Source organism: Vanellus vanellus, assembly GCF_965231255.1.
Source record: "Vanellus vanellus genome assembly, contig: HAP1_SCAFFOLD_672, whole genome shotgun sequence".
NCBI lineage: Eukaryota > Metazoa > Chordata > Aves > Charadriiformes > Charadriidae > Vanellus > Vanellus vanellus.
Window position 1 is genome coordinate 78,443 of NW_028126979.1, and position 21,301 is coordinate 99,743.

The 21,301-nt window shown below is 61.6% G+C and overlaps 2 gene segments (V, D, J or C); both read left to right on the forward strand.

Moving 5' to 3' along the window:
• Positions 1–16,160, forward strand: part of LOC309685588 (Ig gamma-1 chain C region-like) — a 72,022-nt gene extending 55,862 nt beyond the window's left edge. Inside the window, exons 3-6 of the C gene segment in view lie at positions 11,203–11,487; positions 12,648–12,956; positions 13,722–14,048; positions 15,721–16,160.
• LOC309685589 (Ig mu chain C region-like) lies at positions 51–4,294 on the forward strand. The segment is given in 4 exons: positions 51–173; positions 1,532–1,870; positions 3,011–3,340; positions 3,750–4,294.
• Positions 16,161–21,301: the final 5,141 nt, after the last annotated feature.

Genomic DNA, 21,301 nt, shown 5'->3' on the forward strand with positions numbered 1-21,301 from the left:
CGCCGCTGATGTCACCGATGATGTCATCGCCTTCCCCCCGGCCCTCCACCTCGCCACCGGCCTCCTCCGCCTGACCAGCGCCCTCCGCCTGCCCCACGGCGCCCAAGGCCGGACCTACACCTGCAGCGTCCCCCACAGCCCCACCAACACCGTCATCACCAAGGAGGTCAAAGGTCAGAGGGGCGGGGCTTGGGGGGGGGTGGGGCGGGAGGTCCTCCAGACCCGTCGGACCACGGAAGGGCTCCTCCTGACCCCATAACTCGTTCGAGGTCCTCTCCTGGCCCCATAGCTCCTGCCATGGGTTGGGATGTTCTCCAGACCCGTTAGACTATGGAAGGTCCTCCAGCCCCATAGCTCCTGCAGTGGGGCGGGAGGTCCTCCAGACCCGTTGGACCACGGAAGGGCTCCTCCTCACCCCATAACTCGTTCGAGGTCCTCTCCTGGCCCCATAGCTCCTGCCATGGGTTGAGATGTTCTCCAGACCCGTTGGACTATGGAAGGTCCTCCAGCCCCATAGCTCCTGCAGTGGGGCGGGAGGTCCTCCAGACCCGTCGGACCACGGAAGGGCTCCTCCTCACCCCATAACTCGTTCGAGGTCCTCTCCTGGCCCCATAGCTCCTGCCATGGGTTGGGATGTTCTCCAGACCCGTTGGACTATGGAAGGTCCTCCAGCCCCATAGCTCCTGCAGTGGGGCAGGAGGTCCTCCAGACCCGTTGGACCATGGAAGGGCTCCTCCTCACCCCATAACTCGTTCGAGGTCCTCTCCTGGCCCCATAGCTCCTGCAGTGGGTTGGGATGTTCTCCAGACCCGTTGGACTATGGAAGGTCCTCCAGCCCCATAGCTCCTGCAGTGGGGCGGGAGGTCCTCCAGACCCGTTGGACCACGGAAGGGCTCCTCCTCACCCCATAACTCGTTCGAGGTCCTCTCCTGGCCCCATAGCTCCTGCCATGGGTTGAGATGTTCTCCAGACCCGTTAGACTATGGAAGGTCCTCCAGCCCCATAGCTCCTGCAGTGGGGCGGGAGGTCCTCCAGACCCGTTGGACCACGGAAGGGCTCCTCCTGACCCCATAACTCGTTCGAGGTCCTCTCTTGGCCCCATAGCTCCTGCAGTGGGTTGAGATGTTCTCCAGACCCGTTAGACTATGGAAGGTCCTCCAGCCCCATAGCTCCTGCAGTGGGGCGGGAGGTCCTCCAGACCCGTTGGACCACGGAAGGGCTCCTCCTCACCCCATAACTCGTTCGAGGTCCTCTCCTGGCCCCATAGCTCCTGCCATGGGTTGGGATGTTCTCCAGACCCGTTAGACTATGGAAGGTCCTCCAGCCCCATAGCTCCTGCAGTGGGGCGGGAGGTCCTCCAGACCCGTTGGACCACGGAAGGGCTCCTCCTGACCCCATAACTCGTTCGAGGTCCTCTCCTGGCCCCATAGCTCCTGCCATGGGTTGAGATGTTCTCCAGACCCAGTTGGACCACAGAAGGTCTTCTGCCCCCATAACCTCTTCCCCCCCCGCCCCTCTTTCCGCCCCACAGCCTGCGAAGTTGGGGGGCAGGCGGTTCCTCCGGAGGTGCGGGTCCTCTCCTCGACCTCCTGCAACCCCTCCAGCCTGGAGGAAGGGGTGGAGCTTCTCTGCCTCGTTTCCGGCTTCGCCCCGCCCCCCGTGGAGATGGAGTGGTTGGTGGACGGCGTTCCCGGTGACCTCCCGCTCTGGCAGTCGCCGCCGCGGCCGGAAGAAGGGGCCACCACCTACGCGGTCACCGGTCGCACCAACGTCAGCCACCACCAGTGGGCGGCCGGGAGGACCTTCACCTGTCAGGTCAAACACGCGGCCACCGGCAGCGTCACCCAGGGCCACGCCCGCTTCTGCCCGGGTGAGGACGCGGGGACGGGGACAGGGAGGGGGAGGGGTGGGGAGGAGGAGGGGTCTTGGTCACGGTGGTGGAGTTGGAGAAGGTCAGGTGGTCATGGTGGTGGAGTTGGAGAAGGTCAGGTGGTCTTGGTGGTGGCACTGGAGAAGGTCACGTGGTCATGGTGATGGCACTGGAGAAGGTGGTAGGACCATAGTGGTGGCACTGGAGAAGGTCACAGGAGCGTGAAGGGTCCCACCAGTGAAGGAGGTCACGTGGTCATGGTGGTGGCACTGGAGAAGGTGGTAGGACCATAGTGGTGGCACTGGAGAAGGTCACATGGTCATGGTGATGGCACTGGAGAAGGTGGTAGGACCATAGTGGTGGCACTGGAGAAGGTCACAGGAGCATGAAGGGTCCCACCAGTGAAGGAGGTCACGTGGTCATGGTGGTGGCACTGGAGAAGGTCACGTAGGTACAGTGGTGGCACCAGGGGAGAAGGTGGTAGGACCATAGTGGTGGCACTGGAGAAGGTCACGTGGTCATGGTGATGGCACTGGAGAAGGTTGTGTGGTCATGGTGGTGGCACTGGAGAAGGTTGTGTGGTCATGGTGGTGGCACTGGAGAAGGTCATGTGGTCATGGTGGTGTCACCACTGGAGAAGGTCTCGTGGCCGTGGTGGTGGCACTGGAGAAGGTCATGTGGTCATGGTGGTGTCACCACTGGAGAAGGTCTCATGGCCATGGTGGTGGCACTGGAGAAGGTCATGTGGTCATGGTGGTGTCACCACTGGAGAAGGTCTCATGGCCATGGTGGTGGCACTGGAGAAGGTCACAGGACCACGGTGGTGTCACCACTGGAGAAGGTCTCACGACCACCATGGGTCCCACCAGTGGAGAAGGTCTCACGGCCGTGGTGGTGTCACCACTGGAGAAGGTCTCATGGCCGTGGTGGTGGCACTGGAGAAGGTCATGTGGTCATGGTGGTGTCACCACTGGAGAAGGTCTCGTGGCCATGGTGGTGTCACCACTGGAGAAGGTCTCATGGCCATGGTGGTGGCACTGCAGAAGGTCTCACGGCCGTGGTGGTGTCACTGCAGAAGGTCTCACGGCCGTGGTGGTGTCACCACTGGAGAAGGTCACCTCCTCCCTCTCCCCCCCCCAGATCTGGAGAACCCCAACGTCAAAGACATCCGTCTCTACGTCCTCCCGCCGGCGGTGGCCGACCTCTACGTCACCCGTCACCCCAAGGTCCGCTGTTTGGCCACCAACCTGCCCAGCGACTCCGGCTTCCAACTCTCCTGGGTCAAGGAGAAACCGGGAGTCCTCCACCCGGACTTCTTGGACCTCCGGGAGCAGTTCAACGGGACCTTCACGGCCACCAGTACCTTGAGCATCTCCACCCAAGACTGGGAAGGTGGAGAAAGGTTCACCTGTACGGTGAAGCACGCGGACCTCCAGGTGCCCCTCAACAAGAGCATCTCCAGACGTTCCGGTGAGTTGTCTTCTCCTCCAAACCCACCTCCCTGGAGGTCCACCACCATCATTTATGGTCAAACACATCTCCGTGGAGATCCACCACCACCATTTCTGGTCAAACACATCTCCATGGAGGTCCATCACCACCATTTCTGGTCAAACACACCTCCATGGAGGTCCACCACCACCATTTATGGTCAAAGACATCTCCATGGAGGTCTAAAACCATCATTTATGGTCAAACACACCTCCGTGGAGGTCCACCACCACCATTTATGGTCAAACACACCTCCATGGAGGTCCACCACCACCATTTATTGTCAAAGACATCTCCATGGAGGTCCAAAACCACCATTTCTGGTCAAACCCATCTCCGTGGAGGTCCACCACCACCAGTTATGGTCAAAGCCTTTGGTTTCTTCTAGGCAAGGTCACCTCCCCGCTCATCTTCGTCCTCCCACCCCACCCCGAGGAGTTGACCCACCAGGAGGTGACCCTGACTTGTTTGGTTCGGGCTTTCCAACCGGAGAACGTGGAGGTCCAATGGTTGAAAAACCACCAGAAGGTCCCAGAGGAGGACTACGTCACCACTCCGCCCCTCAGAGAAGGTCCCACCGCCGCCACCTTCTTCATCTACAGCAAGATGACGGTCCTCAAGGTCCACTGGTCGGGAGGAGACATCTACACCTGCATGGTGGTCCACGAAGGGTTGCCCATGAAGTTCACCCAACGTCAGATCCAGAAGAACCCCGGTAATTAAAGGGGAGGAGGGAGGAGGAGACATCTCCAACCCGGCCCACCGCTTTGTAGAAGACCTCTGGGGCCCCCCCCTCCCAATCCCCAATTTTGGAGCTTCAATAAAAGCCAACCGGGCGCGGTCTCCGCAGCAGCTCCGGGTCTCCACCGCGTGGTCTCTTGGGACCTTGAGGGGGTGGGAAGGGGACGGGGGGACACCAGCAGGAGGTGGGGAGAAGGTGGGGCCACCAAGGAAGAAGGTTGGAGGTGGTCCACCTCCACCTCCACCCCCACCCCCCACCCACCCCAAAAAAAGTCCATGGTGAGCTCAGGGCGAGAGAAGCCTCACCGGGGTCTTCTCCAGCCGGCCAGCCATGGGTCCACCTCGAGGAGCATCTCCCCAGGGGTTGAGGGACATCTCCTCAGGGTTTGAGGGACATCTCCTCAGGGTTTGAGGGACATCTCCTCAGGCTTTGAGGACCATCTCCTCAGGCTTTGAGGACCATCTCCTCAGGCTTTGAGGGACATCTCCTCAGGGTTTGAGGAGCATCTCACTCTTTGAGGGACATCTCCTCAGGCTTTGAGGACCATCTCCTCAGGGTTTGAGGAGCATCTCAGGGTTTGAGGGACATCTCAGGCTTTGAGGACCATCTCCTCACTCTTTGAGGGACATCTCCTCAGGCTTTGAGGGACATCTCCTCAGGGTTTGAGGACCATCTCCTCAGGGTTTGAGGACCATCTCCTCAGGGTTTGAGGACCATCTCCTCAGGGTTTGAGGACCATCTCCTCACTCTTTGAGGGACATCTCCTCAGGCTTTGAGGACCATCTCCTCAGGGTTTGAGGGACATCTCCTCAGGCTTTGAGGACCCAAGCCTTCCATGGGCTCCATGGTGGCCTCTTCTTCAGGGGGTTGGGTGTGGTCAGAGGTGTCCTCCGGCCCTGGGAGGGGCTTTCGGAGGTCAAAGGCAGCGGGTGGGGGTTACTGGTGGTGGGACGGGTGGAGAGAAGGTTGGTTGGAGTCTACAGAGGTGGATGGACGGATGGATGGTGGGATGGATGGAGAGATGGGTGGTGGGACGGATGGAGAGAAGGTTGGTTGGAGTCTACAGGCACGGCCGGATGGATGGACAGATGGTGGGATGGAGAGCTGGATGGTGGGATGGATGGGGAGAAGGTTGGGTGAAGCCTACAGAGATGGAGACACGGTTGGATGGATGGTGGGATGGAGAGAAGGTGGGATGGAGTCTACAGAGGTGGACGGATGGATGGAGAGATGGGTGGACGGATGGACAATCGGGTGGGATGGATGGAGAGAAGGTCGGGTGAAGCCTACAGAGATGGATGGATGGATGGATGGTGGGATGGATGGATGGATGGATGGATGGATGGATGGAAGGTGGGATGGAGTCTACAGAGGTGGACGGATGGATGGGTGGATGGGTGGAAGGATGGACAATCGGGTGGGGTGGCTGGAGAGAAGGTCGGGTGAAGCCTACAGAGATGGATGGATGGATGGAGGGAGAGAAGGATGGTGGGATGGATGGGAGGTGGGATGGAGTCTACGGAGCTGGAGGGATGGATGGAGAGGTGGTGGGATGGACGGACGGACGGTGGGACCGGTGGGGAGAAGGTCGGGTGAAGCCTCCAGAGATGGAGAGGTGGTTGGATGGATGGATGGACAGATGAACGGATGGGAGGTGGGATGGAGTCTACGGAGGTGGATGGATGGATGGGTGGACGGTGGGACGGACGGACGGACGGTGGGACCGGTGGGGAGAAGGTCGGGCGAAGCCTCCAGAGATGGAGAGGTGGTTGGACGGATGGACGGATGGGAGGTGGGATGGAGTCTACGGAGGTGGATGGATGGATGGGTGGACGGTGGGGCGGACGGACGGACGGGGGGACCGGTGGGGAGAAGGTCGGGCGAAGCCTCCAGAGATGGGGAGGTGGTGGGACGGGCGGGCAGGAGGTGGGATGGAGCCCACGGGTGGGGCCGAAGGGGCTCTCCGGCGCTGGAGGTGACCCCGTCGTCCCCCTGACCCCCCGCCCCCGCCCCCCTTCTTCTCTCCCGGCTCAGGATTGGACCTCTCGGAGGGGCTCTGCGGTGACCCCCAGGAGGGGGCGGGGCTTCAGCTGCCCCTCCTCCTCCTCTTCCTCCTCCTCTTCCTCCTCAGCGTCTGCTACAGCGCCACCGTCACCTTCTTCAAGGTGGGCTTTGGGGGGGGGGGGATGGGGACCGACGTGTGGGGCGCGCTATGGGGCGCGCTATGGGGCGCGCTATGGGGCAGGGGAGGAGGTCACAGCCCCCCCCCCCACCGCTGTCCCACCGCAGGTCAAGTGGGTCCTCTCCACCGTCCTCCACCTCAAGCGACTCGGGGGGCGCCGGGAGCCCCTCTAGGGCTGCCCCACAACCGCCCTCTGCCCCACAACCGCCCTCTGCCCCACAACCGCCCCCCCCCCCCCCCCAAAAAAAAAAAGCCCTTTTTCACCCCAAAATAAGGGTCCCCAACCACCACCCCGGTCGCCCCCCCCCCCCCCTCCGCCCCACAGGGCCTCCGTCTGTCTTCTGCCGTGGGGCGCTGTGGGGCGGAGTGGGGCCCTATGGGGCGCTATGGGGCAGAGGGGGGGTCTATGGGGCGCTATGGGGCACTATGGGGGTCTATGGGGCGCTATGGGGCGCTATGGGGCTCTATGGGGCAGAGTAGGGCTCTATGGGGCGCTATGGGTCTCTATGGGGCGCTATGGGGCTCTATGGGGCAGAGTGGGGCTCTATGGGGCTCTATGGGGCTCTATGGGGCGCTATGGGGCACTATGGGGCGCTATGGGGCTCTATGGGGCAGAGTAGGGCTCTATGGGGCGCTATGGGGTTCTATGGGGCGCTATGGGGGTCTATGGGTCTCTATGGGGCGCTATGGGGCTCTATGGGGCTCTATGGGTCTCTATGGGGCGCTGTGGGGCTCTATGGGGCAGAGGGGGGTCTATGGGGCGCTATGGGGGTCTATGGGGGTCTATGGGGCTCTATGGGGCTCTATGGGGGTCTATGGGGCAGAGTGGGGTTCTATGGGGCGCTATAGGGCGCTATGGGGCTCTATGGGGCTCTATGGGGCGCTATGGGGGTCTATGGGGGTCTGTGGGGCGCTATGGGGCTCTATGGGGCAGAGTAGGGCTCTATGGGGCGCTATGGGGGTCTATGGGTCTCTATGGGTCGCTATGGGGCTCTATGGGGCAGAGGGGGGTCTATGGGGCGCTATGGGGCGCTATGGGGGTCTATGGGTCTCTATGGGGCGCTGTGGGGCTCTATGGGGCAGAGGGGGGTCTATGGGGCGCTATGGGGCGCTATGGGGGTCTATGGGTCTCTATGGGGCTCTATGGGGGTCTATGGGGCAGAGTGGGGTTCTATGGGGCGCTATAGGGCGCTATGGGGCTCTATGGGGCAGCGTGGGTTGCTATAGGGCGCTATGGGGCTCTATGGGGCAGAGGGGGGTCTATGGGACTCTATGGGGGTCTATGGGGCTCTATGGGGCGCTATGGGACTCTATGGGGTTCTATGGGGCGCTATGGGGCACTATGGGGCTCTATGGGGCAGAGTGGGGCTCTATGGGGCTCTATGGGGCGCTATGGGGCACAATGGGATTCTGTGGGGCGCTATGGGGCACTATGGGTCGCTATGGGACGCTGTGTGCTATGGGGCCCTATGAGGCGCTATGGGGTGCTATGGGGCGCTATGGGGCACTGGGGCCCCACAGTGTGGGAAAGGGGAAGTTGGGGGTGGGGGGAGGGGTGGGGGGGGGAGGGGAGGGGCCCCCGTTGCATCATCTCCCGAGTCGCCGTGGGGCAGAAGAGCGAGAGCTCCGCGCCGCGGCTATGGGGCAGGAGAAGGGGCGCCGTGGGGCAGAGCTGCATCGCCGCAGGTAGGGTCGGGCCCCTTTGCTATGGGGCTGGGAGGTGTGGGGCGGGGGGAGGGGGGGGGGATGGGTTCCTATGGGGCAGGAGGGGTCCCTATGGGGCAGAGGGCTTCTATGGGGCAGAGGGCTCCTATGGGGCAGAGGTGGAATATTGAGTCCCTATGGGGCAGGGGGGTCTCTATGGGGCAGGGGAGGTCCCTATGGGGCAGAGGGCTTCTATGGGGCAGAGGGCTCCTATGGGGCAGAGGTGGAATATTGAGTCCCTATGGGGCAGGAGGGTCTCTATGGGGCAGGGGGTCCCTATGGGGCAGAGGGCTTCTATGGGGCAGAGGGCTCCTATGGGGCAGAGGTGGAATATTGAGTCCCTATGGGGCAGGGGGTCCCTATGGGGCAGGGGATCCTATGGGGCAGGGGATTCTATGGGGCAGGGGGCCCTATAGGGAAGGAAGTAGCAAGGCTGGAGCAGGGGGTCCCTATGGGGCAGGGGGTCCTATGGGGCAGGGGTCCCTATGGGGCAGGGGATCCTATGGGGCAGGGGTCCCTATGGGGCAGGGGGAGCTAAGCTATAGTATAGGGTCCCTATGGGGCAGGGGATTCTATGGGGCAGGGGATAGCAAGGCTGGAGCAGGGGGTCCCTATGGGGCAGGGGATCCTATGGGGCAGGGGACCCTATGGGGCAGGGCCACCTATGGGGCAGGGCTTCCTATGGGGCAGGAGCAGCTGAGCTGTGGTATGGGGTCCCTATGGGGCAGGGATCCCTATGGGGCAGGGTTCCTATGGGGCAGGGGATCCTATGGGGCAGGGTGAGCTAAGCTGTAGCATAGGGTCCCTATGGGGCAGGGGATTCTATGGGGCCGGGGCAGCTGAGCTGTAGTGCAGGGATCCCTATGGGGCAGGGTTCCTATGGGGCAGGGGACACTATGGGGCAGGGGATCCTATAGGGCAGAGGCAGCTGAGCTGTGGTATAGGGTCCCTATGGGGCAGAGCCAGCTATGGGGCAGGGGGAGCTAAGCTGTAGTATAAGGTCCCTATGGGGCAGGGGATTCTATGGGGCAGGGAATCCTATGGGGCAGGGGCAGCTGAGCTGTGGTATAGGGTCCCTATGGGGCAGGGGATTCTATGGGGCAGGGTTCCTATGGGGCAGGGGATTCTATGGGGCAGGGGCAGCTGAGCTGTGGTATGGGGTCCCTATGGGGCAGGGTCCCTATGGGGCAGGGGATTCTATGGGGCAGGGTGAGCTAAGCTGTAGTATAAGGTCCCTATGGGGCAGGGGATTCTATGGGGCAGGGTTCCTATGGGGCAGGGGATTCTATGGGGCAGGGTGAGCTAAGCTGTAGTATAAGGTCCCTATGGGGCAGGGGATTCTATGGGGCAGGGTTCCTATGGGGCAGGGGATTCTATGGGGCAGGGGGAGCTAAGCTGTAGTATAGGGTCCCTATGGGGCAGGGGATTCTATGGGGCAGGGAATCCTATGGGGCAGGGGCAGCTGAGCTGTAGTATAGGGTCCCTATGGGGTAGGGGTCCCTATGGGGCAGGGGATCCTATGGGGCAGGGGGTAGCAAGGCAGGAGCAGGGGGTTCCTATGGGGCAGGGGCTCTCTATGGGGCAGGAGGATCCCTATGGGGCAGGGTTCCTATGGGGCAAGGGATTCTATGGGGCAGGGGGAGCTAAGCTGTAGTATGGGGTCCCCTTGGGCCACCTCGGTGTCCCCTTGGACCACCTTGGGGTCCTTTTGACCACCTTGAGGTCCCCTTGGCCACCTTGGGGTCCCCTTGGGGTCCTCCTGGGCCACCTTGAGGTGCCCTTCGGGTGCCCTGAGGCCACCTTGGTGTCCCCTTGGGCCACCATGAGGTCCCCTTGGCCACCTCGGGGTCCTCTTGGGCCACCTTGGGCTCCCCTTGGGGTCCTCTTGGGCCACCTTGAGGTGTTCTTAGAGTGCCCTAAGGCCACCTTGGGCCACCTTGGGGTCCTCTTGGCCACCTTGGGGTCCCCTTGGCCACCTTGGGGTCCTCTTGACCACCTTGAGCTCCCCTTGGGGTCCTCTTGGGCCACCTTGAGGTGCCCTTCGGGTGCTCTTGGGCCACCTTGGAGTCCTCTTGGCCACCTTGAGGTCCCCTTGGGCCACCTCGGGATCCTCTTGGCCAATTTGGGGTCCTCTTGGGCCACCTCGGGGTCCTCTTGACCACCTTGGGCTCCCATTGAGGTCCTCTTGGGCCACCTTGAGGAGCTCTTGGGCCACCTTGAGGTCCCCTTGGGCCACCTCGGGATCCTCTTGGCCACCTTGGGCCACCTTGGGGTCCCCTTGACCACCTTGAGGTGCTCTTGGGGCACCTTGAAGTCCTCTTGGCCACCTTGAGGTCTCCTTGGGCCACCTCGGGATCCTCTTGGCCACCTTGGGCTCCCCTTGGGGTCCTCTTGGGCCACCTTGAGGTGTTCTTAGAGTGCCCTAAGGCCACCTTGGGCCACCTTGGGGTCCCCTTGGCCACCTTGAGGTGCTCTTGGGCCACCTTGAGGTCCTCTTGGGCCACCTTGAGGTGTTCTTAGAGTGCCCTAAGGCCACCTTGGGCCACCTTGGGGTCCCCTTGGCCACCTTGAGGAGCTCTTGGGCCACCTTGAGGTCCCCTTGGGCCACCTCGGGATCCTCTTGGCCACCTTGGGCCACCTTGGGGTCCTCTTGGCCACCTTGGGGTCCCCTTGACCACCTTGAGGTGCTCTTGGGGCACCTTGAAGTCCTCTTGGCCACCTTGAGGTCTCCTTGGGCCACCTCGGGATCCTCTTGGCCACCTTGGGCTCCCCTTGGGGTCCTCTTGGGCCACCTTGAGGTGCCCTTCGGGTGCCCTAAGGCCACCTTGGGCCACCTTGGGGTCCTCTTGGCCACTTTGAAGTCCTCTTGGCCACCTCGGGATCCTCTTGGCCAATTTGGGGCTCCTCTTGGGCCACCTCGGGGTCCTCTTGACCACCTTGGGCTCCCCTCGGGGTCCCCTTGGCCACCTTGAGGTGCTCTTGGGCCACCTTGAGGTCCCCTTGGCCACCTTGGGGTCCCCTTGGGCCACCTTGAGGTGCTCTTGGGCCACCTTGAGGTCCTCTTGGGCCACCTCGGGATCCTCTTGGCCAATTTGGGGCTCCTCTTGGGCCACCTCGAGGTCCCTTTGGACCACCTCGGGGGAGGTCCCACCTTTGGGTGCCCCTCCCCCCCCCCCTCACCCCCTCCCCCCCCCCCCCTCCCCCCTTCTCCAGTGCAGGTGACGGCCCCCAACGTCTTCTCCTCGGTGGCCTGTGCCACCTCCCCCCCGGTGGTGACCTGTTTGGCCGACGGTTATTTCCCGGCGCCGGTGACGGTGACGTGGGGGGGGGGGTCCTCCCCCCTCCCCTCCCCCCGCACATTCCCGCCCACCCGCCTCCCTTCCGGCCTCTCCCGCCTCAGCAGCCAATTGGAGGTCCCGGCGGCCACCGGCTCCGCCCCTCTGATCTGCACCGTGGCCCATCCCCCCTCCGGCGTCACCAAGAGCGTCTCTGTGCCCGGTAAGGGGGGGGGGAGGGGGGGGGGAGGGGGGGTGACGTCATGGTGGTGGTGGTGGTGGTGGTGGTGGTGATGGTGGTGGAGATGTTATGGTGGTGGTGGTGATGGTGGTGGTGGTGGTGGTGGAGATGTGGTGGTGGTGATGGTGGTGATGATGGTGGTGATGATGGTGGAGATGTTGTGGTGGTGGTGGTGGTGGTGGAGATGTGGTGGTGGTGGAGATGTTATGGTGGTGGTGGTGATGGTGGAGATGTGGTGGTGGTGGTGGTGATGGTGGAGATGTGGTGGTGGTGGTGGTAATGGTGGTGGTGGTGGTGGTGATGATGGTGGTGGTGATGGTGGTGGTGGAGATGTGGTGATGGTGGTGGTGGAGATGTGATGGTGGTGGTGGAGATGTGGTGGTGGTGGTGATGTGGTGATGATGGTGGTGGTGGTGGTGGAGATGGTGATGGTGGTGGTGGTGGTGGAGATGTGGTGGTGGTGGTGGTGGTGGTGGTGATGGTGGTGGTGGTGGAGGAGATGTGGTGGTGGTGGTGGTGATGATGGTGGTGGAGATGGTGGTGATGGTGGTGGTGATGATGGTGATGGTGGAGATGTGGTGGTGGTGGTGGTGGTGGTGGAGATGTGGTGGTGGTGGTGGTGGTGGTGGAGATGTGGTGGTGGTGGTGGTGATGATGGTGGTGGAGATGGTGGTGATGGTGGTGGTGATGATGGTGGTGGTGGAGATGTGGTGGTGGTGGTGGTGGTGGTGGAGATGTGGTGGTGGTGGTGGTGGTGGAGATGTTATGGTGGTGATGATGGTGGAGATGTGGTGGTGGTGGTGATGATGGTGGTGGTGGAGATGTTATGGTGGTGGTGGAGATGTTATGGTGGTGGTGATGGTGGTGGTGGAGATGTGGTGGTGGTGATGATGGTGGTGGTGATGATGGTGGTGGTGATGATGGTGGTGGTGGTGATGGTGGTGGGGACATGGTGGTGGCAGTGGTGGGGACCTTCCTCTTCCTTCTCCCCAACGCTCGTGTCCACCTCGACCTTCACCTTCCTCCCCCCTCCCCCCCTCCCCCTCCCCCCCCCCCCCCCCTCCTCCGAGCTCTCCGCTGGGGGGTGGTGACACCTCCGCCCCACCTCACCCCTCTCTCCTCCCCCTCCCCCCTCCCCCCAGTCTCCCCCAAGGTCCAGGTCCCCACCGTTGGCCTCTTCCACTCCTGCGCCCCGGAGACCGTCCAACTGGTCTGTCTGGTCACCGGCTTCTCCCCGGCCCCGGTGACGCTGGAGTGGCTGGTGGATGACCTCCCCCTCTCGCCCGCCCCTCCCACCGACCCCCTTGAACCCGAGGCCGCCGGGGGCACCTTCCGCACCAGCGCCCACCTCAACGTCTCCTTGGAGGACTGGCAGCAGAAGACCTACGCCTGCAAGGTGACCCACCCCGCCTCCAGCAGCGTGCAGGAGGTCACGGGTCACAAGTGCCTGAGTGAGTTGGGGCGGGGTGGCGGGGGGGTGGTGGCATCTCCCGGGGGGTTCCTCCCCACGTTGGTTTGGGTGGTGGTATCTCCATGGGGTTCACCCATGTTGGTTTGAGTGGTGGTATCTCCATGGGGTTCTCCCCACGTTGGTTTGAGTGGTGGCATCTCCGTGGGGTTCTCCCCATGTTGGTTTGGGTGGTGGCATCTCTGGGGGGTTCACCCCACGTTGGTTTGGGTGGTGGCATCTCCATGGGGTTCACCCACGTTGGTTTGAGTGGTGGTATCTCCATGGGGTTCCCCCCACGTTGATTTAGGGGTGGTGGCATCTCCATGGGGTTCTCCCCACGTTAGTTTGAGTGGTGGTATCTCCATGGGGTTCTCCCCATGTTGGTTTGGGTGGTGGTGGCATCTCCATGGGGTTCCCCCCACGTTCTTTTGGATGGTGGCATCTCCATGGGGTTCCCCCCACGTTGGTTTGGATGGTGGCATCTCCATGGGGTTCCCCCCACGTTGGTTTGGGTGGTGGTATCTCCATGGGGTTCACCCACGTTACTTTGGGGGTGGTGGTATCTCCATGGGGTTCCCCCCACGTTCTTTTGGATGGTGGCATCTCCGGGGGGTTCCCCCCACGTTGGTTTGGGTGGTGGTGGCATCTCCATGGGGTTCCCCCCACGTGGCTTTGGGGGTCTCCACCCCCCTCGAGTTGACCCTAAGTTGCTCTGGGGCTGGTGGCATCTCCGTGGGGTTGACCTCCGCCCCCCCCCTCCCCCCAGGCGCCCCCCCCGACGCCAACGAAATCCGCGTCTTCCTCCTTCCCCCCGCCCCCTCCGAGCTCTACGTCTCCCAGAGCCCCAAACTCCGCTGCCTGGCCACCAGTTTGCCCAGCGACGAGGGCCTGGTGGTCAGCTGGACCCGCAAGCAAGGGGGCGGCCTCCGGCCCCGCCCCCTCCAGCTCAAGGCCCAGTTCAACGGCACCTTCACGGCCACCAGTGAGGTCCCCATCTCCACCCGCGACTGGGAGAGTGGGGAGACCTTCACCTGCACCGTCCGCCACAGCGAACTGCCCTCCCCCATCAGCCGCAGCAGCGCCAAGAAGCCCGGTACGCTTGGGGGAGGGGCCTCATTTGCATAGCGCCCCGCCCCCTTCCTCTCCTCCCTCCCACCCCACCCCCCCTCCGAAAAAAGCCATCCGTCCGTCCCCCCCCCCCCCCCGGCTTGCCCCCGCTTCTTGCTTATTTCCTCCCCCGAGCGCCCCATTTCCTGCCCCCACCCCATATTTCCCCCCCATTTCCTCACCCCCACCCCATTTCCGACCCCATTTCCTCATCCGGACCCCATTTCCTCCCCCATTTCCTCACCCGGAACCCATTTCCGACCCCATTTCCTCATCCGGACCCCATTTCTCCCCCCATTTCCTCACCCCGACCCCATTTCCTCCCCCATTTCCTCACCCCGACCCCATTTCCGACCCCATTTCCTCATCCGGACCCCATTTTTCCCCCCATTTCCTCACCCGGAACCCATTTCCGACCCCATTTCCTCACCACGACCCCATTTCCGACCCCATTTCCTCATCCTGACCCCATTTCCTCCCCCATTTCCTCACCCCGACCCCATTTCCTCCCCCATTTCCTCACCCCGACCCCATTTCCCCCCCCATTTCCTCACCCGGACCCCATTTCCTCCCCCATTTCCTCACCCCGACCCCATTTCCTCCCCCATTTCCTCGCCCGGAACCCATTTCCGACCCCATTTCCTCATCCGGACCCCATTTCTCCCCCCATTTCCTCACCCCGACCCCATTTCCTCCCCCATTTCCTCACCCCGACCCCATTTCCGACCCCATTTCCTCATCCGGACCCCATTTTTCCCCCCATTTCCTCACCCGGAACCCATTTCCGACCCCATTTCCTCACCACGACCCCATTTCCGACCCCATTTCCTCATCCTGACCCCATTTCCGACCCCATTTCCTCACCCCGACCCCATTTCCTCCCCCATTTCCTCACCCCGACCCCATTTCCTCCCCCATTTCCTCACCCCGACCCCATTTCCCCCCCCATTTCCTCACCCGGACCCCATTTCCTCCCCCATTTCCTCACCCCGACCCCATTTCCGACCCCATTTCCTCACCCGGAACCCATTTCCGACCCCATTTCCTCACCACGACCCCATTTCCTTCCCCATTTCCTCATCCTGACACCATTTTTCCCCCCATTTCCTCACCCGGAACCCATTTCCTGCCCCATTTCCTCGCCCCGACCCCATTTCCTCACCCCGACCCCATTTCCTCGTCCCGATCCCATTTCCGACCCCATTTCCTCACCCGGAACCCATTTCCTCCCCCATTTCCTCATCCTGACACCATTTTCCCCCCCATTTCCTCCCCTCCCACCCCACTTCCTCTCTCCCCCACCCCATTTCCTCCCCCTCCCCTCCACTTCCTCCTCCCCCCACCCCATTTCACCCCCCGTTTCCCCCTCTCCCACCCCACTTTCCCCCCTCCCACCCCACTTCCTCCCCCTCCCACCCCCTTTCCTCCCCCTCCCACCCCACTTCCTCTCTCCCCCACCCCATTTCCTCCCCCTCCCCTCCACTTCCTCCTCCCCCCACCCCATTTCACCCCCCGTTTCCCCCCCTCCCACACCATTTCCCCCTCTCCCACCCCATTTTCCCCCCCTCCCACCCCATTTCCCCCCCTCCCACCCCACTTCCTCCCCCTCCCACCCCACTTCCTCCCCTCAATTTCCCCTTCCTCCTGGCCCCGGACAGGAAAACGTTTGGCCCCCAGCGTCTACCTGCTGCCCCCCCCGGCCGAGGAGGTGAGCGGCAACCGGGCCACCCTCAGCCTGACCTGTTTGGTGCGGGGCTTCTACCCGGAGGACATCTCGGTGGAGTGGCAGAAGAACCAGGAGACCTTAGAGGCGGAGGCCTACGACACCATGGCGCCCATCAAGGAGAAGACGGGGGACGCTTCCTACTTCCTCTACAGCCGGTTGGCCGTCAAGAGGGAGGAGTGGAACTGGGGGACCACCTACGTCTGCATGGTGGTCCACGAAGGTCTCCCCATGAAGTTCATCCAACGTAGCGCCACCAAGAACCCCGGTAAAAAATGAGGAGGTGGCGGCGGTCCGGGTCACCTTCGTCTGGGTCCTCTCCACCCCGCGCCTTCCGCGGGGGTGGGGGGTGGGGGGGGTGAATAAAGGAGAAGAAGTCAGGTTGGCCTCTGCCTCTGCGTGGGGTGGGGTGGGGCGGGGCGGGAGGTGCTGAACGGGGTGGGGAGGCGCTGGAGATGATGGATGGATGGATGGATGGATGGATGGATGGATGGATGGATGGGGAGACATCAAACATGGTGGATGGATGGTTGGATGGATGGATGGATGGATGGGGAGACATCAAACATGGTGGATGGATGGATGGATGGATGGATGGATGGATGGATGGATGGATGGAGAGACATCAAACATGGTGGAGGGATGGTTGGATGGATGGGTGGATGGATGGACAGATGGATGGGGAGACATCAAACATGGTGGATGGATGGTTGGATGGATGGATGGATGGATGGATGGACAGATGGATGGGGAGACATCAAACATGGTGGATGGATGGTTGGATGGATGGATGGATGGATGGATGGACGGATGGATGGGGAGACATCAAACATGGTGGAGGGATGGATGGATGGATGGATGGATGGATGGATGGATGGATGGATGGACGGATGGATGGAGAGACATCAAACATGGTGGAGGGATGGTTGGATGGATGGACGGATGGATGGGGAGACATCAAACATGGTGGAGGGATGGTTGGATGGACAGATGGATGGAGAGACATCAAACGTGGTGGATCAATGGTTGGATGGATGGTTGGATGGACGGTTGGATGGATGGATGGGCAGATGGATGGATGGATGGATGGATGGATGGATGGATGGATGGACGGACGGACGGATGGATGGATGGATGGGGAGACATCAAACGTGGTGGATCGAAGGTTGGATGGATGGATGAGGAGACACCAGGTGACGGATGGATGGTTGGGTGGATGGGTGAAGAGGAAGAGGAGGTTCCCCCTCATCCTCAGGGACACCACGTGGGAGAGACGCGGGGACAGACGGGTGGAGATGGTGGAGATGGAGATGGATGGATGGAGATGGATTGGGAGATGGACGGATGGATGGAGATGGATGGGGATGGATGGACATGGATGGACATGGATGGGGAGATGGGTGGATGGATGGACGGATGGATGGATGGATGGAGTTGGATGGAGATGGTGGAGATGGACATGGATGGAGATGGGTGGAGATGGATGGATGGGTGGGTGGGTGGAGATGGATGGATGGATGGAGATGGGTGGAGATGGATGGATGGATGGATGGACAGTTGGATGGATGGATGGACGTTGGATGGATGGATGGATGGATGGATGGAGATGGGTGGAGATGGGTGGAGATGGATGGATGGATGGACAGTTGGATGGATGGATGGACGATGGATGGATGGATGGATGGATGGATGGATGGATGGATGGAGATGGTGGAGATGGGGTGGAGATGGGTGGAGATGGATGGATGGATGGATGGATGGACAGTTGGATGGATGGATGGAGATGGGTGGAGATGGATGGATGGATGGACAATTGGATGGATGGATGGATGGATGGATGGATGGATGGACAGTTGGATGGATGGATGGACATTGGATGGATGGATGGATGGATGGATGGACAGTTGGATGGATGGATGGATGGATGGATGGATGGACAGTTGGGTGGATGGATGGATGGACGTTGGATGGATGGATGGACGATGGATGGATGGATGGATGGATGGATGGACGGAGATGGTGGAGATGGGGTGGAGATGGGTGGAGATGGATGGATGGATGGATGGATGGATGGATGGATGGACAGTTGGATGGATGGATGGACGTTGGATGGATGGATGGATGGATGGATGGATGGATGGATGGACAGTTGGATGGATGGATGGACGTTGGATGGATGGATGGACGTTGGATGGATGGATGGATGGATGGATGGACGGATGGAGATGGGTGGAGATGGAGGGATGGACAGAGGGTGGGAGAGAGACCTGAGGGCGGCCAGGACACCAGGGGTGGGCAGAAGGACGGACAACCGCCCGAGGCTGAGCCTCTCCCTCCCCTCCCCCCAGAGTTCCTCCTCCCCGAAGACCTGTGCCACGTCGACCCCGAGAAGTCCAACAACGGGCCCTGGGACACCATCGCCGTCTTCATCACCCTCTTCCTCCTCAGCGTCTGCTACAGCGCCACCGTCACCCTCTTCAAGGTGAGCGGGGCATGATGGGACGGGGCCGGTGGGAATGGGGTGGGGGGGGAGGACCCATAGCTGGTGGGACAGAGGGCGGTGAGATGGTTGGACCGGATGACCTCCTTCGAGATGTCCTCCAACCGGTTTGACCCTACTGGAGAGGCCAACTGGGGGGGGAGGACCCATAGCTGGTGGGACAGAGGGCGGTGAGATGGTTGGACCGGATGACCTCCTTCGAGATGTCCTCCAACCGGTTTGACCCTACTGGAGGGGCCAACTGGGGGGGGGAGGACCCATAGCTGGTGGGACAGAGGGCGGTGAGATGGTTGGACCGGATGACCTCCTTCGAGATGTCCTCCAACCGGTTTGACCCTACTGGAGGGGCCAACTGGGGGGGGGGGAGCGAGGAGGTGGTGGGACGGGTGGGCAGGTGACCACCACCCCTCTGCGTCACCCCCTTCCCTGAGGTGCCCCACCCCCCACCCCACCCCACAGGTGAAGTGGCTCCTCTCCACCATCGTCCAACTCAAGCAGAGCCCCCCCCCCGACTACAAGAACATCATCCAACGCGTGGCCTAAAAGAGGGGGAGGGGCAGGGTGGGGTGTCCCCTCCCCACCCCCCCCCCCGGTGACAATGACCCCACCCCGGGGGGAGGGGGGGTGGGGGGGAATGGGGAGGGGGAGGGGCGGGGTGGGGGGAGGGGGTGGGGGGGAGGTGCACGGGCCCACGGAGGAGAAGCTGAGGGGCACATGGAGAACTCCGTGTGGATGGAGATGTTTGATGGCCACACGTGTGCATGGAGAAGACCTTGCGTGGCCACACGTGTTCATGGAGGACGTTGCATGGACACACGTGTTCATGGAGGTGTTTGATGGCCACACGTGTTCATGGAGAAGACGTTGTGTGGCCACACGTGTTCATGGAGGACGTTGCATGGACACACGTGTTCATGGAGATGTTTGATGGCCACACGTGTGGATGGAGAAGATGTTGTGTGGCCACACGTGTTCATGGAGGACGTTGCATGGCCACACATGTTCATGGAGATGTTTGATGGACACATGTGTGGATGGAGAAGACGTTGTGTGGCCACACGTGTTCATGGAGATGTTTGATGGCCACACATGTGGATGGAGAAGACATTGCATGGCCACACGTGTTCATGGAGATGTTTGATGGCCACACGTGTGCATGGAGAAGACGTTGTGTGGCCACACGTGTTCAGGGAGATGTTTGATGGCCACACATGTGGATGGAGAAGACATTGCATGGCCACACATGTTCATGGAGATGTTTGATGGACACACGTGTGGATGGAGATGTTTGATGGCCACACGTGTGCATGGAGAAGACCTTGCGTGGCCACACGTGTTCAGGGAGATGTTTGATGGCCACACGTGTGCATGGAGAAGACCTTGCATGGCCACACGTGTTCATGGAGATGTTTGATGGCCACACGTGTGGATGGAGAAGACATTGCATGGCCACACGTGTTCATGGAGATGTTTGATGGCCACACATGTGGATGGAGAAGATGTTGTGTGGCCACACGTGTTCATGGAGATGTTTGATGGCCACACGTGTGGATGGAGATGTTTATGGCCACACGTGTGGATGGAGAAGACCTTGCGTGGCCCCACGCGTGGCCGGGGAGGAGGACAGGGGCCCCACGCGTGTGGGGAGGGGGAGGCGGCGCTGCCCCACGGCGGGTGGCAGCAGCAGGAGGTGGTGGCAGATGGTTCCTCTCCCCGTGTCCCCCCTCCCCCCCCCCCCAACCTGCCACCACCTCCCGGGGGACGCGGGGGCGGGTGTCACGGGGGACCTCAAAATAGCACATGGGGGGGTGGGGGTGGCACAGGGTGACTCAAGAAGAGCCACCGGGGCAACTGAGCGGGGAGGAATGGCCACCAGGGCAAGCCAAGGTGGGGGTGGAGGGCCACCAGGGCAACCTAAGGGGGGGGGGATGGGGACACAGGGACGAGGGGGACACTGGCCCCCAGGGCAAGTCAAGGTGGGGTTGGAGGGCCACCAGGGCAACCCCAGCGTCGGGGGAATGAGGGGGCCGTTGGCCACCAGGGCAACCCAAGGTGGGGAGAAGAAGGGGACACCGGCCACCGGGTCTACTCAAGGAGGGGGCGGAGAGCCACCGGGTCAAGCCAATGGGGGACAGGGGGAAAGGGGGGACGGGACACTGGGCCACCAGGTGTGTCCAGTGGAGGGGACAACCACAGGTCTGCCCATGGAGGAGGTGGCCACCAAGTCCATCCAGGGAAGTGGCCACCAGGTCCAGCCAGGGAAGTGGCCACCAGGTCTACCCGTAGAGAAACTGGCTGCCAGGTCTACCTATAGAGAAACTGGCTGCCAGGTCTACCTATAGAGAAGATGGCCGCCAGGTCTACCCATAGAGAAGCTTGCTGCCAGGTCTACCTATAGAGAAGATGGCTGCCAGGTCTACCTATAGAGAAGATGGCTGCCAGGTCTACCTATAGAGAAGCTTGCTGCCAGGTCTACCCATAGAGAAGATGGCTGCCAGGGCTACCTATAGAGAAGATGGCTGCCAGGTCTACCCATAGAGAAGATGGATGCCAGGTCTACCTATAGAGAAGCTGGCTGCCAGGTCTACCCATACAGAAGCTTGCTGCCAGGTCTACCCATAGAGAAGATGGATGCCAGGTCTACCCATAGAGAAACTGGCTGCCAGGTCCACCTATAGAGAAGATGGCCGCCAGGTCTACCCATGGAGAAAATGGCTGCCAGGTCTACCCATGGAGAAAATGGCTGCCAGGTCTACCCATGGAGGAAATGGCTGCCAGGTCTACCCATGGAGGAAATGGCTGCCAGGTCTACCCATGGAGGAAATGGCTGCCAGGTCTACCCGGGGGGGGAGGGGGGGGAGGCGGTCTCTTTTTTTCCCCAAAACCGACAGATTTAGAGCAAACCCCACACACACATTTGACCATTATTTGCATCCGCGCCCCCGCCCCCGCTCATTTCCTGCTAAAACCCCCATTTTGGCACCTTCTTTGTCCCACCGAACCCCTCCGCTTCCCC